Source organism: Nicotiana tabacum, chromosome 6, assembly GCF_000715075.1.
Source record: "Nicotiana tabacum cultivar K326 chromosome 6, ASM71507v2, whole genome shotgun sequence".
Taxonomy (NCBI): domain Eukaryota; kingdom Viridiplantae; phylum Streptophyta; class Magnoliopsida; order Solanales; family Solanaceae; genus Nicotiana; species Nicotiana tabacum.
In genome coordinates this window covers 94,372,654-94,378,369 of record NC_134085.1, presented here as the reverse complement: position 1 = coordinate 94,378,369, position 5,716 = coordinate 94,372,654, and the positions used below count along the sequence as shown (strand labels likewise).

Genomic DNA, 5,716 nt, shown 5'->3' with positions numbered 1-5,716 from the left:
AAAAAGAATAATAAAAATTAGGAAGTAAATGCAAATTTAATAATCTATAATTTTTTGGTAAAACTATTTTATTTATCACTAATAATAAATACATAATCATTTATACTATATATAATTTGAGTAAATTTGGGGCGCTTTAGGGTTGAGCCGCCACTGCTCTTATGTGGGTAAAATGTATAAAAGAAAGATTTTTACGTAATGAAATAAAATAAGGAATAACAGATAGAGCTTAAAGATGAGGAATAATAATCAAGGTTAAAATCAAAGTCAGTGTGAGGTTTTGGGGCATAAGTGTGAGAATGAAGGTAGCAGACAAGGACGGGTCTGAGTTTTAATAGAGATGGCCAGTACTTGCTGTCGTGTAGGGACGAGGGGAGGAATGGAAATTATTCACCTCAGGCATTAAAGGACAAAAAGAGTGGGTGTGTGCTTCAACCCCATCAGCTGTCATTATTCTCTTCTTTTGCTGACTCCTAAATCCAAATATCTGACTTTGAAAGATGCCTCTTAAATTGACTTCCAAACTCTGAGAAAAGTTTAAGGGAAAAACAACAATAAAAAGCATCGCCCACCGTGGGCTCGAACCCACGACCACAAGGATAAGAGCCTTGCGCTGTACCAACTGAGCTAGATGGGCTGTTTATCATTTCGTTCTTAAGACTACTCTTTTGATGAGACGGGGTAACTTCACTTTTACTATCTACGCTCGAGATTGAATAGTTAAGTGATGTATCATGACAATTTACTTCCGGGTTCAAAGTCCAAGAGTGAAAGCATCTAATTTTGTGTAAATTCAAGTTAGACTTTCAAGTGTTTCGAAAAAGAATATAAATATTTATTAAAGTTTCCATGAAAAGTACTACTATAAGCACAATCATAATTAATAGTGAATAACTTAAAATATTTGGTTCAAGGCCTTACCTTCTTTCCAATCTTTTAAACTAATCTGAAAATGTTTTCCGATATAAGCTCAGGTACTTTCCTTTCTTATTCGATGAAGGATGATATTTCTTTTTTTATTTCTCATTCACACCTTAAAAACCCAACAAATAAAAGACCAAACGAGTGAACTGCATGCGTATCCACTTTGCATTGTATCTTGGTTCTTACATAGTTTTGGTTTCTACTTTCTAGCTCCAGCCATGAGAAACAAACTAAACATGGCCCTTTACACGAGTCAATTTTTGATCAATGCCTTGATGCTTTTGTCTAGACCTAGGTAACATGCTAAAGTAGATTCTTGTCCCCATTCGTGAGAATCTAACAATATTTTTCAAAAGCAGCTCGATGCTTCCTTCCTAAACGGTTTTTTGTTAATTTCTGCCCGTCTCCACTTACTTTATTGACTGAGAATGTGTTACAAGTCATAACCAATCGTGGAGAAGCCAAAAAAAATTTGAAGGGTGTTTAAACTTGAAATAAATTTAAAAAAAATCCGATAAAAGGTGTTCAATATATATTATATACCTCTAAAACTTGATAATTTATTTATATACGCAGTATAATTTTCCGACAAAGAGTGATCAATTGACCCCTCTGACTTCCAAGTGTGGTTTTGCCCTTAATAACCAAGATCTTATCTTTATTTGGATGGCATGTGAATCATATCGATCTGTACTGTGAACTTATCTTATAAGCGTTACGAGACACTTGGGCCTGAGCCTAACACTAGAGATGTCAATAATTATTCGAAAATCGATTATATCAAACTGAATTGAACTTACTAAATCAATTATTAATAAGTTTATAACTGTATTAAATAATTAAGATGAATTTTAAATTCTATAAAAAAAATCAAAATATTATCAGACCGAATCGAATTTTAAACTATAAAGCAACAATTTTTTTTTGTCTTGTACCTTCGAGTGAATTTAGATTGAAACCGCAATAAGTAACAAACCAATACATATATTAGGTAAAAAGTGTGTTCAACAATGGTGGATTATCTTAAAAATCTAATTTTTACAAAACAAATAGATTTGGTTTGTTGAATTAATGTTTAAGTCATACTTACTGATTCGAAAATTAGATTTAAAGCTTGAGTATTTTAAAAAAAAAAATTTGAATAGTAATTTCGAGAACCTATTTGAAATTGAATGTTAAATTTTAGCCTATTATTTTGAGGCTACAACTTTGCAAAGTTAAATATAGGCCACTTAGTTGCAATATATGTATATGACTTGCATTTATGTGTAATTCCCAAATGTTTTTTTCACATCTAGAGATTAAATTAGTGATACTGATAGCTATTCAAGATAGACGGAGGTTAATATACATTCTATGAAACACAACATAAACAATGTGATTGAAATACTGTTTTAATTTTGTGTACGAATAAAGTCGGGGGCTAAATTTTTCCGATTTCCCGATGAGGGAACAAAGGGGAAGCACGGCTCGACGTGATTATAATTGAGGCTCAGGAGCTTCTCGTATCGAAACTCGGGAAGAATCAATAATGTATTTGAGATCGGGCGCGGTAAAATTACGGACCCTAACCAAGTATAATTAACGTCTGGACCTCGGAGGATGCGGTAACGGTTATGCATGATGATTTGGGGGTGTAATATTCGCCCTCAACCGGATATTACGGTGCGAATCCCGTTCAGTATCAACTATAGATCAACATTTAACGGAAAAAAAGATTTTTACCTTATTTAGACTTGTACTAGAACTGAAATTCCCTACTATATAAAGGGGGAGGTTTTCTTTATTCTGAAACATTGCGATGCGCAAATTAAAGCAATAAAAAATTACGTTTGCCTTCTAGCTATTGTTAAAAGTATTACTCATTTGTTCTTTTCTTCACTTGCGATCGAGCTTGAACCGAGGGCCCAATCGAGGACGAATTCCACTGTTCAATCTAAGATCAGGCTTGGTCACTGTATTGCGATTGGTTTGATCATTTATTTTATCTTTAACTCATTTACATGTTGTTCTTGATCATTCGTATTGATTTAAATTACATATCCTTAAACCACGTACAAATTTAATTATTACTCATTTTTGGGGTATACAGTTTGGAGCCCACCGTGGGGCCAAGGATAATAATGGTGATTTTATATGAATCTCCATAACACACCCTGTTTTATGCTTGTTCTTTGAAGTTTAGATTCCAGGTTAGCCTAAGGATGTCAAATTCTCAGTCTGCTCATTTGAATGTTGACGCTAAGTCATGCCATAACGACGAGAACAATAACGTGATACCTTGCAATGATGTGCCCCCTGTTGATCACAGTGGTTTCCCAGCTGCCAACCCGGACGATGCTAACTCGCAGGTGACATCAATTTGCCATCTGATTCCGAAAACAACGTTCGTAGGGGACCCTTCCCAACGGCTCGAGAAGCGCCCGAAGGTGAAGGCGATGGGGGTGAGCCTACGGCTAATTTTTGAAATATTGCAGGCTCAACAAGCGGTAATAGCACAACTGTAGAACCACGGCCATGCCCCTCACAGGGTCGAGCCTGAACAATCTCGAGAAAATACTCAGAAAGATATACAAGTTGTTGTGAAACCGGGTGAAGTCAAGCCCAAAGAAACTTCCAAGGTGATGGAGATGCTCGAAGCCTTAACAAAATGGGTAGAGTCATGCGAGATAAAGATTGAAACCAACGACAAGAAGGTAGAGACATTTCCCCGATATTAAAGGGACCGGACTCCAAAAAGTTTATTCAGAAGCATTTCCCCCCGAGCGCGGCACTGAAGCCGATCTCGAAGAGGTTTCAAATGTCCGACATTCCCAAGTACAATGAGACCATGAATCCAAATGAGCATGTAACCTCCTACACATGCGCGATCAAAGGGAACGACTTGGAAGATGAAGAAATCGAGTCGGTGTTGCTGAAAAGGTTTGGGGAAACTTTGTCCAGGGGGCAATGATATTATATCATAACTTGCCTCCGAATTCTATTAACTCGTTTGCTATGCTCGTAGATTCTTTCGTGAAGGCCCACACCGGAGCCATCAAGGTCGAGACTAGAAAGTCAGATCTTTTCAAGGTTAAACAGAGGGATAACGAGATGTTCAGGGACTTCGCATCAAGATTTTAGATGGAACGAATGGATCTTCCACCAGTTGCGGACGATTGGGCCGTTCATACATTCACTCAAGGGCTTAACCCCCGATGCTCCGTGTCCTCTCAACAACTAAAGCAAAATTTGGTGGAGTACCCAGCATTGACCTAGGCTGACGTCCCCAACAGACACCAGTTGAAGATCAGGGTCGAAGACAACCAACTCGGGGCACCTTCTAGATGTGTTTACCCCATCAGAACCGATGACAGATCTAAGAGAGCCATTGATTAGGATCCAAGGCTGGTCCGACATCGATATCAGCCATACAACACGAATCAAAGGGAGACGGATCCGGGCGTCACCCAACAAGGAACGAGAAGAGAAGAGATTAAGGACCGAGCAGCCAGAGCCTGATGAGCAAGAGCGGGTTTGACAGGTCACCGGGAGCAGGGAAGCACCAAGATTATCGGAGTATAATTTCAACATGGATGCTACAAGCATAGTATCAGCCATAGGGTGCATCAAAGAGACCAAGTGGCCCCGACCGTTGCAATCTGACCCTGCCCAAAGAGATCCTAATTTGATGTGTAAGTACCACAGTACTCATGGTCATCGAATCGAAGATTGCCGACGGTTAAGAGAAGAAGTTACTCGATTGTTCAACAATAGGCACCTTCGAGAATTCCCAAGCGAGGAAGCTAAGAACTACTTCAAAAACAGGATGCCAACAAACAGGTCAAACAAGAGGATCCTCAACACGTAACCAACATGATCATTGGGGGAGTCCATGTCCCCCAAGGGCCTATGATAAAATCTTATAATATCTGTACTTATTAATAAATGTCAGGTTAAGCGTGTGTTGATTAGTCCAAGTAGCTCGGCCAACATCATCAGATCAAGGGCCGTAGAGCAACTGGGGTTACAGGATCAAATTATACCAGCGGTCTAAGTATTCAATGGATTTAACATCGCGTGAAAGACCATGAAAGGTGAGATAACCTTACCGGTAAACACTGCTGGGACCACCCAAGAAACAAAGTTCTATGTGACCGAAGAGGACATGAGGTACAATGCTTTGTTTGGAAGGCCGTGGATCCACAACATGAGGGCGATGCCTTTAACCTTACACTGGGCGTTGAAATTTCTCACACCAGAAGGAGTTAACATGGTCTATAGAGAGTAGCTGACCGTAAGAGAAATGTTCGTTGTTGATGTCCCGGTGCCCGTGATCTCAAAGGGCACGCAATCAACCAAAAAATAGGTAACTAAATAGCAGTCCATGATATCAGCCTCAGCCGGGCCAGAAGAATAGAAGAAGCATAGAGCGGATGATGAGGACGATTACAGTGTCCTGAATCATTCATAGCACTCGATGATACCGACGCTACCAAATCAACGATCGAGGAGTTGGAGAAAGTTATATTGATCGAGCACCTATCGGATCGAAAGGTATACTTGGGCACAAGGTTAAACCTTGTTCTTAGGAAAAAACTTATTGATTTTCTTAAAGCTAATGTCGATTGTTTTGCTTGTTCCAATCTAGACATGACAGGGACCCCACCGGAGGTAACCACTCACAGGTTGTGTTTAGATCCAAAGTTTCATCCGGTTAAATAGAATATTAAGGCCACAGTCCGGGATAAAAAACTCGTTTATCAAGGACGAGGTATCTAAACTTCTGAAAATAGGTTCCATAAGGGAAATT

The 5,716-nt window shown here is 39.0% G+C and overlaps 1 non-coding gene across 1 annotated transcript; it reads right to left on the bottom strand.

The window, feature by feature from the left end:
- Window positions 1-565: 565 nt before the first annotated feature.
- TRNAK-CUU (transfer RNA lysine (anticodon CUU)) lies at window positions 566-637 on the bottom strand. The gene has a single exon. It is a non-coding gene; the product is annotated as a tRNA-Lys (tRNA).
- Window positions 638-5,716: the final 5,079 nt, after the last annotated feature.